We start from the raw sequence: 24,721 nt of genomic DNA, 5'->3' as shown, positions 1-24,721 counted from the left end.
TATCATCACCTACAATAATGTCCCCCAAACACCTTACACCCCGCACCTGCCAAAGTCGACTGTTCCTATTCTGGCCTAAATGGGGGAAGATGTTGGAGTTCCAAAGATCGATACAGCCATTTATTTTTGGGATATTCAAAAATTTCCTAACGGCCTTCCATGTCCCCCACACCCCTTCCAGAATCTTGTATCTAGCTCTCTTAAAATACCTGCGGTCCACTTCGCACCTTAGTAACCCAATAGCCTTCCTTCCCAATAGGAGCTCAAAGATGGAGGGGAGTGCCTGATTATCCGGCTGGCTTTCTAGTACTACAGGATCGAATTGAAACAGTATATTCATTTGTACCAAATCTTAATTAATTCTTCGTGATTGCTCTTGCTAGTCACTGATGTTCCCCCTGCTCGTAGGTTTTGATTCAGAAGCCTATTTAGCTGATCCTTGGTAAACCCAAATGTTCTGAAGTTATCCATTATATATAGTGTTCACCGGGAAAGACTTTGTATGTTTTACCGGGCCCAAAAAGTTATTTTTGTGGCCCAATGAACACCTCCCCAGCCCAGCGGACTGTACTGTGAATGTATAAATATATGAGAGAGGCCCCTTTAACCAGACCAAGGGATTAGAGTACTTTTGCCCGGTAGAAAAAAGAGAGATCCCTTGGTGAAAGAAACACTCTTAGACTAATCTATGTGCTCTCCACACAGATTGCAGCCCATGTATTAGAATTTACAACCACCTAATTCCAACACCATTAGTTACAAGGTAAGTAGATACTATGATTGCTTTATTTTTTTGTTAAAATCAACATCCTAAACATTATAACAATCAATACTAAAAATTTGTTCACATTAAAACCATATACAATAATATTGCATTTACATATGAAAGTATCTCATCGGACAAGAAGGAAATTTAAAAAAAGGAAAGAAGGGTTTAACCTAGACAATACTGTACTTAAATTACACAAGCTAAATGATAATAGGCACTAGAAATCAAAGAGAGACAAAAGGCAGACACTATTCTTTGTCATGAGATCACACAACTGGGTTAACCCTAATTCATAGCTTTTCCTAGATATGCTCAATATTTCATATCTAAATGATGAGCTGTTTCCCTCGATTGTGTGCAATGAAGAGTCGACGCGTTTCGATGGTTATATATGAAAGTCCATCAATAGGAATCCAGATATAGAGTTTACACTGAGTACAAGTAAGACAGAAATGAACTTCCTGAACCTCTTGATCAAGAATAAAGAAGGGCACCTCTACACCACCCTCTACACAAAGAAGACTGATAGGAATACATTCCTGCCCTTCTCCAGTTTTCATCAGCATAACCTCCGAGAAAATTTACCATTAAGACAGTTCCTTAGGATAGGGGGAAATTGTACAAAGAAGGAAGATTACTTTGAGAATGCCGCAGAACTTATGAAAAAACTCACAGCGAGGAATTATCCGAAAAACTCCTCAAGTGGGCTATGAAAAGGGCGTGGTATATCCCCTGAGATTCGTTGCTCACTCGATGGAAAAAGAAAGAAAGTATGCCCTCGTTTGCGTTACCACTTTTTCTGGAATAACCATTGTGGTACAAAAAAATTGTTAGAAAAAACTGGAACACAGTGAAAGGTCTTACACTTTTTACACAGGCACCAATTTGTGCATTGAAAAAGAAAAGCAGCATAAAAGATAAACTTGTACGAGCAAATACTGGACTTAAAAAACAAGACACTTCCTGAAGAACACTGCTGGCTCTACCACCAATTAAAGGCCACAGAAAATGCGGCAACTGCGTATCTTGTGACAGCACTGTGGAAGGAACAAAATTTACATATGGCACAAAATATATAAGTTAGCAAAAAGAACCTTGGTCTACCTCAGACAAAACAAGGAATTGCCACTTTTGATGGCTAACAGTATCATATTCACTCGCAGGGTGGGGTGGGGTGGAATGGACCAGGGCCGGTGGACCACCACGGGGAATGTGTTATAATTAATTGTAGAAATCCACAACTGGTCCACAGATTGCAGATGACTGTTAGGAGAAACCAAGATGGTCGGTTAGGTAGTTTATTATTGCCACTAGGTTATTTTTCATAATCATAATCAGTTCCTTAGGTCTGGCATGATCCGCTGAAACAGAGCTTCTTTTTTCCACCAGTAGTAGCACTACTGGTTGCAGTCAGTCCTGAATAATGTGACTTTCAACATCCCTGCTTACAATCGGTGTATTCCCTAGAAGAAATTGACTAACTAACTGATCAAGTAGGTGTCAAATGTATTGGGAAAGCCATAAAATGTAGCAAAGTGCGGTGCTTGGATAGGCCTAGTCAGTGGCACGTATGGTGAGTGACCGCCTTTGCAACCCAGCAGATTGGACTGATGGGTGAAGTCTTTCGCTCGCCTTTGCCACAGGCCAGCTATGAGATAGGAGTAGGAGCTCATCTTATGCTAGAAAACCATCTATATAGGCTTGCATACTCTGGCTTTTGTTGTATCGTGAAGTACTTTCCTCCATGACAGATCTGCTTTCTAAACCCCTTTACTTTACCCCTCCCTCCATGATCCATAGAACTTGCTCTCTATTGTTTATTAAATGTTCTAAGTAACTGATGTTATATTGAAACCACCTTTCATTTCTCAATGCTATGTTTATGCTCCAATATCTTATGTAACCCTGTTACCCACTGTACGCCTTCCTCATGTTAAGCGCTCAGATACCCCGGGGTCAAGCCAGCGCTATTTAAACCTTTTCTAATATACTCACCTCGGTGCCCAAGCAACGTAGGCCGATGCCCTGTGGAGCTGTCCTATGCAGTTATTGAGGAGTTTGGCTCTGGTTCACCCATCATGCGTCACCTACACAGCCGTACATTGGACATGGTTTTCCTCGTCAGCAATGCTGCTAGACCCTTTTACAGAGATTGCCTTTCTCTACCAGCTTGACTCCTTTAAAGGGCCCCATAGATATGCCCTTGTCCAAAGCACTCCTAATCCCTTTGTTGGGGATGGATCCAGCATCTTTGCCCTGGAGTCTCAGAGACCCCTTTGAGAGAGTCCACAGTGACAAGGGTGACACACATAGTGAAGGACAGGGATTGATCGCCTTACCACTGGGAGCCGTCTCCTACCCTGCCGGACATCAGACACTGTGTTCCCGCTGAGTTTCCTTCCCCCTCCCCCACCTCTTCCCTCCTTCATTCTTCAGAGGTTGCCTGTGACCAAAGCACTCCTCTCTCCTTGTTGGGGAGGGATCGAGCATCTATGTCCTGGAGTCTCAGCGACCCTGCTTCGAGAGTCCGCCGTGGCAAGGGAATCACACAAAACTGAGGACTGAGAATGATCCCTGTCCCACGGGGAGCTGTCTCCCACCCACCCAGCCGGACACCAGACACAGTTACTTCCCTGTCTCCATGCTATGTCCCCTAGCCCCTCCACTTCCGCTTCCCTCCTTCATTATTTGGCTACCTCCATTTTTCCTTTCCTATCTCCCTTGAAATCCACTCCACCTGCCTGCTTTGTCTATCCTTATTCCCATAGTCCACTTAATCTCCCCCTCACTCTTTTACATTACCCTTTACCCCTCTACACGCCAAGAACCAACAGTCACTGTTGTACCACTACCTTCTGTAACAATTCAGCGAAGACATCGCCAACTTCATCAGCCCACACGCCCTCCCCTCCGCCGACTACATCCTCCTCGGGGACCTCAACTTCCACCTGGAGAACAACAACGACCGCAACACCACCACCCTGCTGGACAACCTCACTAACCTCGGACTCAAGCAACTGGTCAACACCCCCACCCACTACGCCGGCCACACGCTTGATCCAGTCTTCTCATCCAGCAAGCACATCACCTTCAGCCACTCCACAGGACTTCACTGGACTGACCACAGCTGCGTCCACTTCAGCTTCAGAAGAACCACGACCCACCACCACCTGCAACAGGTTCCCCACAGGAGCTGGAGCAAGATAACCGCCGAACAGCTCACCACCTCCCTCAGTCAGAACCCACCCACCAGCATAACGGACCCCACCGAAGCAGCACGCAACCTTACGAAGTGGCTGTTCGACTGCGCTGACGACCTCGCGCCACTTAAGAACCTTACCAGCAGACCCAGAAGCAAGAAAGCCTCCTGGTTCACCGACGAACTCAAGGACTCCAAGAAGAATTGCCGCACCCTCGAGAAAGCCTGGCTCCTAGACCAGACCACAGACAACCTCAAACACGCCACCCGCAAGCACCACCAGCTTATCCGCACTACCAAGAAGAAATCACTGAAGGAACGACTGGACAACAACACCCACAACAGCAAGGAACTCTTCAACATCGTCAAGGAGTTCTCCAGCCCCAGCACCGGCAACAACGACATCACTCCTTCACAACACTTCTGCAACTCTCTCGCCTCGTTCTTCCACCGCAAGATCGCCGACATCCACAACAGCTTCGGCGCACCATCAACGCACCCAACAGTTGAACCAACTCCCTCCACCACCACCCTCCGCACCTGGACCACGGTGAACACCGAAGACACAGCCCGAACGATGAACACCATCCACTCTGGATCTCCGACCGACCCCTGCCCCCACCACGTCTTCAACAAGGCCGACTCCATCATCGCACCCCAACTGCGGGACATCATCAATGCCTCCTTCAACACTACTGAAGAAACCAACAGCGGACCCCACCGACCTCAAGAACTTTCGCCCCATCTCGCTCCTCCCTTTCCCTGCCAAAGTCATCAAGAAGCCCGTCAACAGACAGCTTGCAACCTTCCTCGAGACGAACGGATCCCTCGACCCCTCGCAGTCTGGTTTTCGAGCCAACCACAGCACCGAGACCGCCCTCATCGCAGCCAACGACGACATCAGAACCCTGCTGGACAACGGGGAAACAGCGGCCCTCATCCTCCTGGACCTCTCTGCAGTGTTCAACACCGTCTGCCACCGCACCCTAGTTCAACGCTCAGCAACATCGGTATCCAAGAGAAGGCACTGGAGTGGATCATCTCATTCCTCACCGGCAGAACTCAGAGAGTGCGCCTTCACCGTTCCGATCCGAGGCCACCGAAGTTATATGTGGCGTACCGCAAGGATCATCACTCAGCCCCACCCTCTTCAACATCTACATGAGACCTCTCACAGCCATCGCACGCCAGCACAACCTCAACATCATCTCCTACGCCGACGACACCCAGCTGATCCTCTCCCTCACCAACGACCCTGCCACCGCCAGAACCAACCTACACAAAGGGATGAAAGAAGTAGCCGAGTGGATGAAGAACAGCTGCCTGAAACTGAACTGAGACAAGACGGAAGACCTTATCCTTGGATCAGCACCCTCTGCCTGGGACGACTCCTGGTGGCCCCCGGCCCTGGGCAGCGCACCCAAACCAATGGACCACGCACGCAACCTGGGCTTCATCCTGAACTCCTCCCTCTCGATGACCAGACAAGTCAACGCCGTCTCCTCATCGTGCTTCAACACCCTACACATGCTCCGCAAGATCTTCCGATGGATCCCGACCGAGATCAGGAAGATGGTCACCCAGGCACTCGTCACCAGCCGACTGGACTACGGAAACGCCCTCTACGCCGGAACCACAGCCATGATACAGAAAAGACTCCAGCGCATCCGGAACGCCTCCGCCCGTCTCATCCTGAACATCCCCCGACGCAGCCACATCTCCAGCCACCTGAAGGACCTGCACTGGCTCCCCGTCAGCAAGAGGATCACGTTCAGGCTCCTCACCCACGCACACAAATCTCTCCACAACCTGGGACCCAAGTACCTCAACGACCGCCTGACCATCTACACGCCCACCCGCCAGCTACGTTCAACAAGCCTCGCCTTCGCCGCCATACCACGCATCTGAAGAGCCACTGCTGGTGGCAGATCCATCTCCTACCTGGCGGCAAAGACATGGAACTCCCTCCCCATCCATCTTCGGCTGACCCAGGACCATCTCGCCTTCAGGAGACAACTCAAGACCTGGCTGTTCGAGCAATAGCAGACCCTTTCCCCCTAGCGCCTTGAGACCCTGCCGGGTGAGTAGCGCGCTATACAAGTGTTATGATTGATGATTGATTGATTGATTTGTAACCTATGTAACTCTCCTTATGTAAAGCGCTCTGATGCCTCTGGGTCTAGCCAGCATTATATAAAATTCAAGAAAATAAAATAAATAAATACGATTCTGGAACAGGTGCTGATCCCAGAGCTTAACTCACTTGTAGATGTGAGGATGGGACCATTACAAAGGTATACTGAGTGTTCAGGCATACAGCAGACTCATCCTCTCATTAAACTACTCTACTGGAATGTTGCAGGGCTGGGATTCAAACTGGATTGTGCTGATTGGGGCCTTTTCACTGGCTTGCATGACATTTGTCTTTTTCAAGAAACTTGCCTAAGCACAGAAGTTCAGTGTGTATTGTTTTTAGTGAGAAAGCAGCACAAAAGGGCAAGGGTAGACCTTCAGGTGGCCTTATGATATGAGGTAGCAGTACACTGGGATGAACAATTAAGGAAATAATGAATACCTCTGGTGATATCCTATGCGTAAGCCTAACATTCTCCCCAAACATAGTGTTATACATTGGTAATGTCTACTTTAGACCTGTTGGTAATACAAACGAAGCACCAGCAGTTGAGATCCTGTCCACACACCTGACATCCCTTTCAAGGAGGGTGTATAACATTGTGGGCAGGGACTTCAACTATCAGTATGAGCCCATTGATAGTAATCATGTTGACTTCTCAGTGGAGGAAGAAAATGTTTGATCTATTCCCAATTTAACAATTTCTCCAAATAGGAAATGGTCACCTATGTAAGGGTGGGCAGAGCTCATGGAGTTTTACTCTGTAAAACTCCGTGGAGTTACCTAAAATCTCCGTGGAGTTCTGTAATGGGTGGAATTCTGTCCGGTCTCCCATACACGGGATGCTTTTGTCCTTCCGATTTGAGAATAGGGCTGTTGACTGTCTCCCTTCGATGGTCACGAGGTACCCGCCTGGCGCACTACTTCTAATGAGAAGCCAGGTGCACCAGTAGGAAGTGGCAAGTCTGTCAGTTGAGTGATGTGTCCTGTGCTGAATGAAACATGCAAGGCTAGGGTTACACGCACCACTGGGGATGGGAGGGGCTCGGATAAGTTATTCAGCTGGCAGAACTCTGACAGAAAGCTGCAACTGGCAGCGGTGACTATGCCCTTCCACTCATCCCTGTGAGCCCCTTCCTTCTTTATCTTACAACTCTAGCACTGCGATGCTGTTGGCCTTCATCGTGGGAATTCTTGTTGCGTCTCGTTCCCTTCGCTGATTTACTATGTGTGCATTATCAAGGTTCAGGCTGTGAGTGCACTTATCATTGAATCCAATGTTCACCCCTGCCTGACAGATGAAGTGCTCCCCGCCGCCAGTGAGTACCATAGTGTGACTGAAGGTGCAGGCAGTAAGTGCACTAATAATTGACTCTAGTGTTCACGCATGCTTGACAGATGCAGTGCATTTCCACCACCAGCGAGTCATCACAGGCACACTATTTGTGCATCAAGGTAAAGGCAGTGCACTATTCAGAGACTCCAGTAGAGTATACACATGCCTAACTGATGCAGTGGCCCCTGCCACCAGCGAGTCACTCACCGCAGTAAGGTGCAGGCAGTGCATTAATCAGTGACTCCAGAGTGCACACCTCCCTGCCAGACATAGTGCGCCCCACTGCCAGTGGCTCACCACACGCACACTGTGTGTTTCAAGTAAATCACCCCACCACAGTAACAAATGCACAGAGAGGATATTAAAATGTTCCAATCCTTCCTTACCTGAAATCAATGCAAATTTTTGCATTCATGCTGTTGTCCCTGCCAGAAAAATGGCGATAGGCTAGAGGCAGGTATCAGGAGTCAGGGCACGGATGTAGGCGGTGAGGTGCACAGTTAGTGGGCAGTGGAACCTGCTTCTCTACAGAGGATTGGCCACTGTGCACCCACTGCTCTCTTCATCAAGCTGCTCACTCCCTCACTGCCACACACCAACAGCATAGGCTTGCTCCGACTGCTTGCAGACTCCTGGGAACAGCATACACCCGCACACCATTAGAGCACATGCAGACTGCAGATCTAGGCAAAACCATCAATCAAAGTTCCCAGCCAGCAATTCAAGCGGGACTGTTGAACTAGCTGCATGAGGGCACGTTTGCATTTCAGCTTGCAGACTGCCTGCACGTTAGAGTGGGGCCCTTTGGTTAGGGATGGGAAGCACACTTTTAATCGGACACAAAGTACCAGTCTTATAGATTATATACTTATTGATCTGCATCTCTGATTATCCCGTATCGACGTGTTACTTAGGAGCAGGCAGTTATGTTATGTTATGTTAATAACCTTTTATAAAGCGCGCGTATGCCCAGAGGCGTCATGGCGCTGACTGAACAGAAAAGACCCAGATGGCAAAGGGTTGGACCTAAGCTGAAGGTAAAAAACAGGTTTTGAGCTGTTTCCTGAATACTAAGATCAATCAATCAAGCAATCAAAGACATTTATAGAGCGCACTACTTACCCGTAGGGTCTCAAGGCGCTTTAGGGGTGGGGGGTGCTGTTACTGCTCGAACAGCCAGGTCTTCAGCTTCTTCCTGAAGGAGAGGTGGTCTTGGGTCAGGCGCAGGTCGGGAGGGAGGGAGTTCCAGGTCTTGGCGCCCAGGTAGGAGAAGGATCTTCCTCCTGTCGTCGCTCTTCGGATGCGGGACGTAGAGGGCGTTGCCGTAGTGCAGTCGGCTGGTGACGAGGGCCTGGGTGACGGTCTTCCTGGTCTCGGTGGGGATCCACCAGAAGATCTTCCGTAGCATGCGTAGGATGTTGAAGCACGCCGAGGAGACGGCGTTGACTTGCCTGGTCATGGAGAGGGAGGAGTCCAGGATGAAGCCCAGGTTGCGTGCGTGGTCTGTCGGTTTGGGTGCGGTGCCCAGGGCGGGGGGCCACCAGGAGTCGTCCCAGGCGGAGGGCGAGGGGCCCAGGATGAGGACCTCCGTCTTGTCTGAGTTCAGTTTCAGGCGGCTGGTCGTCATCCACTCGGCTACATCTTTCATCCCTTCGTGCAGATTGGCTCTGGCGGCGGCGGGGTCGTTGGTCAGGGAGAAGATCAGCTGGGTGTCGTCGGCGTAGGAGATTATGTTGAGGTTGTGTTGGCGAGCGATGGCCGCGAGGGGGCTCATGTAGATGTTGAAGAGGGTGGGGCTCAGCGAGGATCCTTGAGGGACGCCGCAGATGACTTTGGTGGCCTCTGACTTGTACGGTGGTAGGCGGACTCTCTGTGTCCTTCCGTCGAGGAAGGAGATGATCCAATCCAGTGCCTTCTCCTGGATTCCGACGTTGCTGAGGAGCTGTACTAGGGTGTGGTGGCAGACCGTGTCGAATGCCGCGGAGAGGTCTAGGAGGATGAGGGCCGCTGTGTCTCCGTTATCCATCAGGGCTCTGATGTCGTCGGTGGCAGCGATGAGGGCGGTCTCGGTGCTGTGGTTGGCTCGGAGGCCCGACTGTGAGGGGTTGAGGGATCCATTTGTCTCGAGGAAGGCGGCCAGCTGCTTGTTGACGGTCTTCTCGATGACTTTGGCTGGAAACGGGAGGAGCGAGATGGGGCGGTAATTCTTGAGTTCGGTGGGGTCCGCTGTGGGTTTCTTGAGTAGAGCGCTGAGTTCGGCGTGCTTCCAGCTCTCAGGGAAGGTAGCGGTGTCGAAGGAGGTGTTGATGATGTCCTGCAGGTGGGGTGCGATGACAGCGTCGGCCATGTTGAAGACGTGGTGAGGGCAGGGGTCGGTCGGAGATCCGGAGTGGACGGAGTTCATCATGCGGACGGTGTCTTCGGTGCTGATCGGAGTCCAGGCGTGGAGGGTGGTGGTGGGCGGCGTTGCTGCGGTCGTGGCATGCGTCGGTTGAATGCTGAAGCTGTTGTGTATGTCTGCGATCTTGTTGTGGAAGTAGGAGGCGAGGGAGTTGCAGAGGTCTTGCGATGGGGTGATGTCATTGTTTCCTGCGCTGGGGTTGGAGAGCTCTTTCACGATGTTGAAGAGTTCCTTGCAGTTGTGTGCGTTGTTGTCCAGCCGGTCCTTGAAAGCAGTTTTCTTGGCGGCGCGGATCAGTTGGTGGTGCTTCCGGGTGGCGAGCTTGAGGGTGGTCATGTTTTCCGGTGTTGGTTCCCTTCTCCAGACTTTCTCGAGGGCTCGGCAGTTCTTCTTGGAGCTCTTGAGTTCGTCGGTGAACCATGGGGCCTTCTTGCTGCCGGGTCTGCTAGGCGGGGTCCTCAGAGGGGCGAGTTCGTCCGCGCAGTTGCTGATCCACTTCGTGAGGTTGTTGGCGGCCTGGCTGGGGTTCGCTGAGCTGGCAGGAGGGTGCTGGCTCAGGGAGGCGGCGAGCTGGTCGGCTGTGATCTTGTTCCAGCTTCTATGGGCAACCTGTTGCTGGTGGTGGTGGATCGTCGTTCTTTTGAAGGTGAAGTGGACACAGCTGTGGTCCGTCCAGTGAAGTTCTGTGGCGTGGCTGAAGGCGATGTCTGTGCTGGATGAAAAGACGGCGTCGAGTGTGTGTCCGGCGAGGTGGGTGGGGGTGGACACCAGCTGCTTAAGTCCAAGGTTGGCGAGGTTGTCGAGCAGGGTGCTGGTGTTGCGGTCGTTGTTGTTCTCCAGGTGGAAGTTGAGGTCCCCCAGGAGGATGTAGTCAGCGGAGGGGAGGGCATGCGGGCTGACAAAGTCGGCGATGTCCTCGCTGAATTGGGTGCGTGGTCCCGGGGGTCGGTAGATCAGGGTGCCTCTGAGGGTGTCCTTCGGGTCAGTGTGGATCTGGAAGTGCAGGTGTTCGGCGGTGGTTAGGGAGTTGTCGGTGCTGGTCGTGATACGGATGGTGTTCCTGTGGATGATGGCGATACCTCCTCCCATCTGGTTGGCGGTGCGGTCCCTTCGGGTGATCTTGTAGCCCTCAGGGATGGCTATGGCGATGTCGGGCGCTGAAGAGGCGTTCATCCAGGTCTCCGTGAGGAAGGCAACGTCCGGGGCTGTGGTGTCTAGGAGGTTCCAGAGTTCGATGGCGTGTCTGTGGACGGAGCGGGTGTTGAGGAGGATGCACTTGAGGTGGTTGCTGCTGGTGTTCGGCTTGCCAGGTACTGGTGGCGGGCATGTCCGGATGCAGGTGAACTTGCAGGCGTGACAGCTGAAGGGTCCGTGGGAGCGACGTGGGGTGGCTCGGTAGCATCCTGGGAATCGGCCGTTGTTGAGTGCGATGAGGGTGGCGGCGGTGTACGTCAAGCGGGTCGGTCGGGGTCCTCGTGGGCCAGGGGTCCTGGCACTGGGCGCGGTCCAGGCGCGGACGGGCGTAGATGGGCTTACCTTTGGCGCGCCTTCGGCGCACAATCGGCGCGCCCGCTGCGCGTGACCGCTGCGCGTTCGCACGGTCACCATATATGGCGAAGTGCGCGGGGGCGGAGCAGCTGGGAGGTGGGAGCAGGGAGGGTACAGAAGGCAAAAAGGGGCGGGGTTAGCGGCGGTGGCGGGAAGCAGGGAGGGAAGACGGAGGGCAGCTACACGGACAGCAAACAGCAAAACAGGCAATACAGGCAGACCAGAAGTGAAAAATACACAATTTACAATAATACTAACAGTGATGACACCAGGGTGAGAAGCGGCGAGCACGGACCACGTTGCTCGAAGGAGGGGGCGTGGTCACGCGGCAGCCGGGCAGCGAGGCAGATAGGCAGGGAAGCACACGCAGCAGCTGGTGGCTGTGCGGCGCGGGGGTGTCCTAGAACTAGGTCACACTCACCTGCGTCGCACGGTCGCCATATATGGCCAAGTGCGCGGGGGGGCGGAGAAGCTGGGAGGCGGGAGCGGGGAGGGTACAGAAGGCAAAAAGGGGCGGGGTTAGCGGCTGTGGCGGGAAGCGGGGAGCGGGGAGGGAAGACGGAGGGCAGCTACACGGACAGCAAACAGCAAAACAGGCAATACAGGCAGAACAGAAGTGAAAAATACACAATTTACAATAATACTAACAGTGATGACACCAGGGTGAGAAGCGGCGAGCACGGACCACGCTGCTCGAAGGAGGGGGCGTGGTCACGCGGCAGCCGGGCAGCGAGGCAGATAGGCAGGGAAGCACACGCAGCAGCTGGTGGCCGTGCGGCGCGGGGGTGTCCTAGAACTAAGAGGTCTGTGCAAGAACGAATCCCCAAAGGGAGGGAATTCCAGAGCTTGGGAGCAAGCACAGCGAACCTGCATCCGTCCTGACGATGAAGCTTAAAAGCTGGCGTAGACAGGAGATGGAGACTAGCAGAACGGAGATAGTGGAAGGGGGTATACCTAGACAGGAGAGTGTTAATGAATTGAGGGCTGCAGGTGTGGAGTGACTTAAAGACCATGCAGGCAGTTTTGAATTGCACTCGCTGGGAGAAGGGAAGCCAGTGAAGTTGCCTGAGGATGGGCCTGGCAGACTGCCAACGGGGCTGGTAGTGAATCAGTCTGGCGGCTTGGTTTTGAACCAGTTGAAGACGTCTGCCGAGATACAGTGGGAGACCGAGATAAATGGAGTTGGCATAGTCCAGTGACAGTGGCCATGATGCCCTAGTACTTAACATGGGTTTTCTAGATCATAAGGGGTCAGGAAGCTGCCCCCATCAGCCTGATAGTAGGTTACATGTATCCACTTATAGGTACTGAGTCAAATTGAGCACCATGGCTCACTCGCTGGAACAGGTTGGGACAGTTTATAGACATGTGGAGGTAAGCTTGGGTCAACTGCTGGGTCTGGGCTTGGTATTAGACCAGGGAACCACACTCCAGACAATTGGAGGCTTACATAAGTCAATGTTCGTTGCCTTAAGAATTATTTGTCTGGAGACTAAAAGCCCACTGCAGCAAAGAGAGGCCCCTTCTCCAGGTTTAACCAAACTTGTAGAAAAGCTAAATCAGACATAATTGATTCAATAAAACAACAGGATAGAAAGGTTATACGACTAAGGAGGATGGGATATAAATTAGCTATCTCTGAGACCAAAATGAATTGGGACCGTGGTAGGTGGGTTGGCCACTGTGAGAGCAGGTGATGAACGAGTCTTTTGATACTTAGTAGCCACTGAGAGAAAGGAGGGTGTCAGCCTCATAGACAATAACATTCCTGAAGGCGCCTGGATTTCTCACTATTCTGTCTTGTATAATGAGCCTGCTGACGAGTGCGCTTCCACCCCCGTGGGACTCAGTCCTCCTGTGGTTGGATTAAGTGGTTAGATAGGGAGCAAGAGTCCCCCATTACAATTCAAGAAGTGTGCTCTGCAATTAGGAAGATAGTTCTCAACAAGGCACCAGGATTAGCAAAATCCTCTGGGAGTGTTCCGTGCTGAGGTGGACTTTTGGGGCTTGTACATCACTTTACTCTTTAGTGCAATTATGTGTGGGGTGCTTTTTCCTCCATCTTGGGCAGAGTCAGAAATCCTACCCATATATATAAGGGGTTCCCTTCTTTCCCCCTCCAACTGTAAGCCCATAAGCTTTTTTGCAGAAGTATCCTGGACAGGCTACTTGATTGGATGGAGATTAATGAGATACTCGCCCTTCTGCAAGCTGTTTTTCAAGATTGCACCTACACTATTTATCAAGTGTTTGGGCTTCATCTAATTTATTAGAAAACTGTGGCTCTAGGTGGAGTTTGGCTCTCTTTCAAGTTAATGGACCCATGGTCTGCCTTTGACCTGCTTCTCTGAGTTACACAGTGGCAAGTGCTAGCAAATATGGGGATCCCAACTTACCTTCTTGTGGGTATTGTGATGTTGCATGAGTCTAACTTTGCCCAGGTCAGATGTAGTCAGTCAGGCGAGGTGACCAAGCCATTCCATGTCTACCGGGAGATGAGATAGGGTTTTATCCTTGTCCCTACTCTCTTCACCTTGTATGGTAATGACCTGATTTCCCATCTTAACTCCTGTGAGGGTGATGTCCCAAGGATAGCCAAAATGAAGTTGCCCGCATCAATGTCCGCAGATGATACTCTCCTCATGTCTAAATCTCCAATGGCACTTCAGAAAATCTTAAATAAATTCAGTAGTTTCCACAGACTGAGGGGCCTGGAAATCAATGTGGCATAAACCAAATGCATGGTGTTCAACCCTAATTCGACATCGAAGTTAGGGACTTTGCTTGAACATGTGCACACCATTAATTACCTTGAAATCATCCTCACTCAGCCCATGCAGTGGCCCACCCACATCGCAAGGCATAGACCTAAACTGGAACATCTAATAGTGGTACTATTAAAGGTAAACCGGGGTATTTACTCTAGACTTTTTATTTTAAGTTTGAATTTATTAAAATATAAAGAAAACATGGACAGAGAGGCCGAAAGGCAGAAAAATGAAGAAACAATCATAAATTACATCAGTGGAAAATATTGCATTGAAAAGGAATCAAAATAAAATACTCATTAAGCAGCAAGAAATCTTACATGGCAGAATCAATCAATTAATACGAAGGGATAAAAAACATTATAAGTGTAACAGTAAATATCAAATACGAGATAAAACAATGAATACAATTAATACAATAAATACAATTAATAATGAGAGGCAATGGGAAGGGATCACAGTGGCTTCTGAACCTCATCCGTTTCAACTTGGGAGGAAGGTATGGAGGAAGCAACTAAGGATAGATAATTGGTTAGTGGGAGCCATAAAAGATCTTGTTTAATTGCTAGGAAAATGGGGGAAACAAAATTAGTGTCAAGTGGCTGGTGAAAACAGACCGCGTTCCACTAAGCACGAAAAGTAGCAGCAGCAGCCTGTTTCCAATTAGATGTAATGAGGTAAAAAGCAATAGCTATTAAAAGGTCTATTAGCATGTAGTGATGTGTAGATTGAGGGTAAATAGGAGAGAGAGAACCTAGAAAAATGTGAATGATGGAGAAAGGGGATTGAAATTTAAACATTTTGGGGATTTGAGTCCATACCAGATTCCAAAACTGAGAAATGGGTGGGCATTCAAACAAAATATGTTTTAAATCAGCAGTGGAGCATGGGCAGGACCAACAAGTGGAAGGAGTATCTGACGAAAAAGTTGATAATGTAAGTGGGGCAAACAAAATATGATTATAAATGAAAAATAGGGTTTGAGTAGTATTAGCAGCTCTAGAGGTTTTCTGTATTTTCGACCAAATCTTATCCCATAAGGGGATTGACCAATCCTGTGAAATATCTTTTTCCCAAGCCAATTCAACTTTGGATTTAGGTCTATCCACTACACATTGAAAGGATTTATAGAGAAAAGAGACCGACGGGGAATGGTCCAAAGCAGAAGATATAGGATGAAAGGAATTAGGAATAGCATTGGCGTGAGGTAGTGATTGAAGGTACTGTGTAAGAATGGGGGAAAGTGAATTATATTGTGAATGAGAAGAGGAAGTTAAAGAAAATTGTGTTTGAAGGTCTAGGAAAGAGAGAGGTTGACTATTAGAAATGAGTTGGGAGATCCATTTCAATCCATGAGATTGCCAAAACCGCCAGAATATAGAACGGTTTCGAATTTTAAGCTGCTTATTATTCCAAATAGGTTGCAAATGAGTAGAATGAGTGGATGGATAAGAAGAGGACAAATAAGGAAGCAGAAGTTTTCGAGAATGAGAGATAATAGGATTACGAAGGGAAGTCATGTTAGATGTAAAGGATAAAATTTCGCGAAATTCAAAAGGGGTAATAAAGGAAGATTCTAGTTTAAGCCAAAGGGGGGGTAGAAAGGAAGGTCAGAAGATAGCCAATGTGTAGCTTGTTTCAATGAGAAGGCTTTATGATAAGTCTTAAAAACTGGAAATTTAAGACCTCCATTGGATTTATCTTTCTTTAAAGTAGCGATAGCAATACGGGAGCGTTTATTTTTCCATAGGAATTTAAGTAAAATTGAATCAATTTTCTGAAAATAGTGAGAGGGAATAAGAATAGGTATCATGGAAATAGTATATAAAATAATAGGGGCCAACATAATTTTGATAGAGTCAAGATGACCCCACCAAGAAAGGAAAAGAGGATTCCATTGTGTAATTGCATCATTCAATTTTTTAGAGATATAATCAAAATTGACTTTAAGTGTGTCAGATAAAGTGTGACAGGGGCGAACCAAACTCCTAGGTACCTATTTTTTGAAGATTGCCAAGAGAAACCAGATGCTCAAAAAGGTGTTTTTGACAAAAAGAGTTTAAGAGTAAGATTTCACATTTATCAACATTGAGACGATATCCAGAAACCTTGGAAAAGGAGGAGACCTGTTGTAGAAAGAAAGGAAGAGAAGACTGAGGATCAGAGCAATACAAAAGGATGTCGTCTGTGCGTAGACCGAAAGTTTAACTTGATGAGAACGAAACTGAACACCAGAAATGTTATCATCTTGCCTAAATTTAGTGAGGAAGGGTTCCAAGGCTAAGACAAACAATAAAGGGGATAACGGGCAACCTTGTCTAACACCTCTTTGTAATGGGAAATAGTCTGAAACCATACCATTTGCAAAAATCGATGCCTTAGGACATGAATAAAGTAAAGACATAAAAGAGATTAATTTAGGTGGAAAACCTGCCTGCCTGAGAGAATGAAACATAAAGTCCCAACCTATCCTATCAAAGCCTTCTCTGCATCTAAAGAGATGGCAGCCAATGGGTGGGACAGCGAAGGTGCTTTACTTAAGATATTAAAAAAGACATGTGAATTGTCTGAGGAAAGACGGCCTTTAACGAAACCAAACTGTTCTAGGCCAATTAAATCGGGTAAAAGAGGATCCATTCTAAGGGCGAGAAGTTTGGCGAAAATCTTATAATCGGTATTTACTAACGAGATAGGTCGATAGTTCTTACATAAAGTATGGTCTTTATCTTCCTTAGGTATCAAACAGATCAGAGCTTCTTGGAATGTCCCATGAGAAGAACCTGAGTCAGAGAAGGATTGGAATAACATTAGTAGTTTAGGTAAAAGAAGAGAAGCAAAATGATTATAGAATTCAATAGTGAAGCCATCAGGGCCAGGAGCTTTACCGTGTCCTAATAAAGAGACTGCACGAGAAATTTCTGCAATAGAGATATCAGAATCCAGGGAATCAAAATTTACATGAGCAGAAGAAGGTGAGGGAATGTTTTGGAAATAAGAGAGAAGATCAGCCGAATCTGTGGAGGTTTCAGGGGTATTAAGAGTTTTATAGAAGGAGACAAACTCATTTAGAATCTCTTTATCCTTAAACAAGGAGAGACCAGTAGGGCTTTAGATTAATTCAATTTTCGTTCTGTCTTTGCGTATTTTAAGGTAATTGGCTAATAATTTCCCCATTTTATTTTGACCACCATAATAACGAGCATTGCATTTCAATAAAGAATGTGAAGCAGCGGCCGTGGTGGATTTATTAAAAGCAAATTTGGCATCAATGAGCTCTCGAAGAGAGGAATCAGTATTAGATTGATAATAGGAATATTCAAGCTGTTTGATTTTATTCAAAAGGTGAGTGGATTGGATTTCTAATTGCTTTTTCTTTTGATAGAAAAAGTTTATAATAAAACCTCGAACAGCCACTTTAAAAGAATCCCATACCATCTCAACAGAAGAGTCAGGGGTGTGATTGAGCTCAAAATATTCAGTAGCAAAGATATTAAATTCAGAACAAAAAGAAGGGTCAAGAAGGAGAGAGTTATTAAACCTCCACCATCCAGGATGAGGGGAAAAGGGGATGAGATCAATGTCAACAAAAAGAGGCGCGTGATCAGAAATCAAAATAGACCCAATATCTGAATGAAGAGCAAGAGCAAGTTGGGCTAGGGATTTGCTAAGAAAGATGTAATCAATGCGGGATTGTGAGTGATGGGAGGGGGAATAAAAACTGTATTCTCTAAGGTCCAGGTTACAAAGTCTCCAAATATCAACAAGTGCATTGTTACGCATAGCAGTAGTAAATTGAGAATGCATTTTGGAAGTAGAGAATTTAACTTTGGAATTTCTATCTAAAATAGGTTCTAAAATCTGGTTGAAATCTCCGCAAAAAATAATATAATTATCAGGGATTGTAACCAATTTTTCTGAAATAGCAGGCCAAAACAGTTTATCTATACCAGTAGAAGCGTAAACATTGAAAATAACTATAGGAATTTTATCTATAAGCAACTTAATGAGCACCCACCGGCCATCAACATTGCATTCTTGGGAAACAACAGAAACATTTAACTTTTTTATGACATAGTATTACAACACCATTTTTCTTACCTACGGCAGGTGAATAAAAGACATGACCTACCCAATAACGCCTTCATTTTAGAGCTTAAAATTCTGAGCGGTGGGTTTCCTGTAAAAGGGCCACATCAGCTTTAAGCCTAGCTAGATGAGATAAAACCCGCTGCCTTTTAATAGGGTTATTTAAACCTTTAACGTTCCATGTAACAACTCGGAATTTGAATCATAGAAGTAAAGTAATGGAAAATTACGAGATGAAGAAAAAGAGAAGAATTAGAGCAAATATGAATGGAGCAAGGATGAATCGAAAAGAGAAAATCAGAGGCTTAGGAAAGAGAAGGTTTGGAAAAATGAGCAAAGCCAAATGAAAAAGAAGAGAAAAGGAAAAACAAAAAGTGAGAATGATGGTAAGAGATTGAAAAACAATAGACAGTACAGAACAAGAAGAAACATTTAAGAACATACCTACAAATACATAACGAAGAAGAGCGGGGGTGACGACGCCAGAAGATGACAACATCAACAACGAGAGCAAATGTCACCGAACATCTGAAGGAAAACAGCAAAATACACGACGTATGAGCCACATCGGAAAGAAGAGGAAATAAGGATACCTGTACAGAAGAAACAAGAAGAAATAAAGAGTTATCGAGAGAACAACACATGTCTAGAAGATAACAAGAGGACAAAATATGACTATGAAATAACAATGAAGTAACAAATCAAGAGCAGAAGCATGAGTACAAAGTCGCAAAAGAATGAGAACATGAGGAGGGAAATGTAATATAAAACGAATGAGGGAACAAAAATTATGAATAACAATTAAACAGCTCTTGAAGTGTCCATGACATCAGCTCCTTGACGCCGAAGAAATTCTTGCAAAGCAGATTGTTCCTCAAAAGTCGTGGTCTTGTCTTTATAAGTAACCTTGAATAGGCAAGGATGAAGTAAGCCAGATCTTGCATTGAGAGCACGCAATTGTGGGTGCATATCCAAAAACTGCTTGCGTCAGTCTGCTGTCACCTTAGCCACATCTTAAGATAGATACAAGCGATGACATTCCCAAACTATCTGTTGTTTAGCTTTAGCTGCAGATAGAATTTGTAGGATGTCAGTATTTTGTAGGAACAACATGATGATGCCTCGAGGTTTAGAAGAGATTTTTGGGGCCAGTCTATGTGCTTGTTGGATGTTAAAAGTAGAAGAAGTAGGAAGGTCCATAATTTTTGGCAAAAAGGATTGAAAAAACTCAGTTGGATGTGAACCTTCTGTGTGTTCTGGAAGTCCATAAATGCGGAGATTATCTCTGCGATTTTCCAAATCCTCTGCCTGTCTCTTGAGGAGAGAAATGTCCTTTTCCAAAGTGGGTATGCGCGAACACGAAGATTGAAGAGACTCCGTTGATTGTTCCACAAGAAGAACATGAGATTCTAATGAGGAGCATTTATCGTGTAAAAATTCTAACGTTTTTGTGGTTTCAGTCATAAATGGTTTCAGTGCACGAAATGAGATCCATGGAGGCAGAAGTTGCAGAGACAGAAGTTGCGGAAACACCTGGTGAAGGAGGGTCCTTTTTCGGCCTCTTCGTTGACGCAGGTTGCACTCGCTTACTTGAAGACTGCGATTTTGGGATTGCCCCAGGTGTCAAATCAGGCCTCTGTGATGCAGATTCTTCCATGTCTGGGGAATGTTGAATCAGAGTCTGAACAAACGCGGGATGGGACAGATATCGAAAGCTTAAGGTTGCGCAGTTTCCGCATATAAAATGTGGGGAGATAATAAGAATGCAAAAAGCCTCCTAAAAAACTTCCAGAACTTGAGAAATAGTAAACAATAAATATGTCCAGAATAGGCTGAGGACCCAAAAACATCAAGTGTGCATTATAAGTCCATATGACATGAAGAAAGAGAGTTCCTTTCAAGCACAATCGACAAAATGGCGGTATTGAAAGTCATGAAGAAAGGAGGAGGTGCTAGAAAAAGTGCACTGTCCTCAAAAATACAGGTTCCATGAAGCTTGTAAAGATATGAGTAATGATAGTGGCAGAAAAAGTCATATAAATGTGAATTGGGGCATTCTTTTTATAAAAATCGGCAATAGCGTCATGAGGGAAAAACCAAAATGTCGGCCGCGATCGAAACGGGCCGATTTTCGTTAACACGCTATGAAGAAAGACACTGTAAGAGGTGGAAAAGCAGCTGTCCAGGCTCACCTCATGTTCCCCCAAAAGACATCAGCATTGTATGAGTCCTGCAGCCGAAATGACTGGGAAAACGAGCTGATAACGGATCTTGGCAGACAGAGCTCCGCAGTTAAGCCTCCATCTTGTGCGGCGTGCAAGCCACGCCCCCTAGACCTTTTTACTCTGTTATTCAAAGTTATAACCTGCAAGCCCTGGGCGCAGCCCTTTTTTGTGCCTAGCTTTAGGGGCACAAGGGTGCAAGCGCCCTGGCAGTCTCATAGAACAGCTTCTTGTAACAACTGATCCATCTCGCAGTTAGTACCCCACTGCTTCCCCTTAGGCTGATAAAAGATTGCTGTTAAACTATTATTATTTTACAGTTACCAGTTACAATCCGATCACCAAGTGCTTGAAGAAATACAGAGCATTCCGGGGTCAGGCCAGCTTGCTTATCTCAAGTACCCGAGAGAATCACTTAGGGCAATGGGGGGCGAGAGCTTGTGAGGGGATCCAAGAGGGGTATCTCTTCTTGTTTTCAAAGCAGCCCTGAAGTCTAATTATATACTAAGAAAAACAAAGGTCCTCAGCAAAAATGAAATGAAAAACTAATATCATGTAGACCACAATAGGCTACTATATATTTTTTCCTTTGCCCAGCCGGGCAGGGAATTTATTATAAAACAATTCAGGAATTTCAAGTTAAATACACTCAGCAAAAAACATTTTCTTGCAGTAAGGCACAGTCCTGTACCATACTGGGAGATAAGAAAATAGAGAGGAAAGGAGGAAAGAGTGCTTCAGGCAAAAGGGGTGAGCAGTCTGGGCACTGTATTGGAATCGACATAGACAGATTTTCCAGAGTAGTACATACAAAAATTAATAATATCCAATAATCAACAGTATATTTACTAAAAGCAGTCGACTTTTTAATATGATGGCGCTCCCCAGGTTTCTGTACGCCCTGCAAATCACGCCATTCCTGGTTTCTCAGTCGTACTTCTGGGTCATAGAAACGGAGGTCACCAAACTCCTGTGGGATAATAAACCGGCCCGCATAGCTTTGACCAAACTGTTCCGAACCTGGTACGATGGTGGCATTGTACTTCTTAATATACAGACGTACTATTGGGCGTCCCAATTAACTGTAATCAACCAATGGCTACATCTCTTCCATACAGACCCGGCTTACCCCCTTGATAGACTTGAGTTGGTGAGGAGGGACTACTATGACCACTCTATAACAAGACCCAGGCCCTGACAGGCCCTACGAACCACACACTTCAGATATGGAACATAGCATCCAAAAAACTGGGATGGTACAACAAGATCATACTAGCAACGGCCCTATGGGTCACAGACAAACTAGGCCGGTTGGGAAAGAGCAAAGGCTTTAAGTGCCGGGACGAATTAGGAATCTCTGGGCGCGAGGACAGTTGATCCCCTTCACCCAGCTACAAGTACAGTACGATATGGCACGCACTGAACATTTCCCCTATCACCAGATCCGACACGCCCTGGAGGCAGTAATCCCTTCTGATACCACACCGCCCGAGGCCTCACCACAGGAGCACAGATTATTGACTGATCATATGCACACAAAAGCAATTTCAATGACATATTGAAACATCATTAATAACATGCCTGACCACGTGCATACGTTATGAGATAAATGCGGGGAGGAGGTAGGCGACCTAGATGACATTGATTGGCAAGAAGCACTAGCATCACCTAGAGAGGTAGCGATTACGTCTAAGCTACCTCTAAGCTACGCCTTGTACAGCTCAAAATCCTGCACTAGAGTCACTCTCTATGAGATAAACAAAGCTGATACCCACTTCTGCCTGAGACAATGAGGGTGCTTGGTACCTTCTCCACACACTCTGGGCCTGCCCCGCCATAATGGAATACTGGAAATCTGTAATGGACACAATTACGAGAATTAGTGGGAACACAGTCCCTCCAGAACCCAAACATTGTCTGTTAATCATCTGGGAAGCAACGGACCTTACTCTCACGGCGCAGACATGGGCGACATTAGGGATGATGCTGGTAAAAAGAAACACAGCCCAACATTAGGGTGTATCTGCCAGCCCCACTCACCCAGAATGGTGGAAAGATATGGACATGGCCATGGTGGCGGACAAAACAGTATATGTACGAAGGGGATGCCCCAAAAAAGTGGATAGGACTGTGGGGAGGCTGGAACACCTATAGGGGAGGAATATGCGCATTACCAACAGTGACTACTGACCGAGAAATGTATTAAGGTGATAGTATTCAATACCTGTGCAAAAGTATGTATGCGCAGCAAGATACCAGCAATGTCATAACAACGAAAACGACTGATGAATATGATAAGACTGTATAGGTACAATGTGTATTCTGTAACTGAACAACCTAACTATGACAATTATGTTTAAATAAAAAAGATTTTTGTTTTAAAGTGTGAGACAAGGAAATTTGCTGGTGAATTAATAGTTCTTCTGAAAGTGCCGTTCCATCATTAGATTTTACCAAACTGCCCTTCATGCGATTGTGATTGTGATTCTCCATCATAGTCGACCTGCAATGGTATTTTAAATTATATTTGCGGCGATATAAGGAGCAGCTTCCTTTCATGTGCACGCCCGAACACTAGGTTACCATCAAACAGTGTTCAACATTTCAACATTCTCAAAACACAAGCAGGGGTTTTGTAAAGACGTCTGATAGTGTGGATTTAATGTCATCGGCGGCGACAAACCCATTCGAAAATACGTCATCTTTGTTAACTTGACAAGTATGAAAATGTCAAACAAGAATTTTTTTCCGCTTTGTAGTATTCCTTTTCAGTTGATGACTAAGGCTTGTGTCTTGGTATATTACACCAACCATCTTGTTATTTTCAGATTGAGCCATTTTAAAGAGCATTCGAAATGGTGCAATTATTTTTAATTGCTGTGCTCAAGCTAGATCAATTTAAAATAACCAGAACAATTTTTCTGCACTATCGTTTGGGAATAAGTTCATTTATTTTCCGCCATGCTGATTTAAAGTATTTTGAATCAATTTACAAATGTAGCATTTGAAGAGATACACATGCTTACCCTAATTAATGGGAGAACAAAAACTGGACCATGCTATAAAATGAAAAATATAAACATGTAACAGCAAATCTGAAAATGCTAGGCAAATGTACAATACAATTAAACTGTAGAAAACTAAAAAAAAAATGGTATTCATGTTGTTCTTTATACCTATTGAAATATGCTATTATTGGTAAAACTTGCATAGCAGATAACCTTAAAATGAGATTACTCGCCTAGAAAAACGCCGTGTATAGTTAAGTACCAGAGTGCTTGGTCTTAAGTGTGAAAGTATGTCATGCAACATAAACATTAGGGGGCTTATTTAAAAGACCCTTGCGCCACCCATACGTCACTTTTCCCATGTTAAAAATGACGCAAAAGTGGCATAAGGGGCTTCTAAGTCTGCCCCTAGATTGCTATATTGCTCGTTTCCGTGCCTCATGTATGTGCTTATTAATGTGCTTTTAGGTGTCCATGACGAGAAATTGAAAATTGACCTGTGATTCAGCCGTTGTATTCACACAGCAGTCTGGATGAGTCTAGCACGTTCTGAGCTGTTGTTTCAGATTACTATTGCATGACATGGAAATACTTGTCACTGTTTCTTCTTACACGGGTATTTTAGTCGCTACTGTCTTGGAAGTCTAGTGCAACCACTATTTCAATATATTAACACGAGTTTACAAATGGAATAGGTTTGACCTCACTCAAGTCATCCTCCAAAACTCGAACCGAGAGAGAGAGGGGGACAATCGAGACATCTAGAGCACAGAAAGAATGCACATGGACATCACTGCAGGCTGACGGAGAGAGCACAAAAAGGAGGACAGAGAGGGAGCAGCCAGAGCACCAGTGAGGCCAGCAAGAGTACATCGAAGGGGCATTGCAAAGGCGAGGCAGAAGGGGCCTACGTGAACACAGGAAGACAGAGAGCACACAGAAGGAGAAGCAGGGATGGCAAACCAGCAACATAGAGGCATATGCAGGTAGGTGTTTGCGATTCGCAAACGGCGATTTGGTATGTAGGTGCCACATTGCAAAATGAGGAATCGCAAAAAATGCGATTCCTTATTTTGCTCAAGCATTTAAGGATCACAGTTTTTGCGATTCCTTGTAGGGGTGCCTTTAAAATAGCGATTTGGGCTTAAGGAATCGCAAAATACCACCTACTCCAAGTAGATGGTATTTTGCCATTTCCTTTCAAAATGATTTTTTTTTTAATTCAAAGTGCCATGTGGCGCACAGACATG

The sequence above is a fragment of the Lissotriton vulgaris genome, chromosome 3_1, assembly GCF_964263255.1.
Source record: "Lissotriton vulgaris chromosome 3_1, aLisVul1.2, whole genome shotgun sequence".
NCBI lineage: Eukaryota > Metazoa > Chordata > Amphibia > Caudata > Salamandridae > Lissotriton > Lissotriton vulgaris.
The sequence above is the reverse complement of the archived record's forward strand: the minus strand, read 5'-3'. Positions refer to the sequence as shown.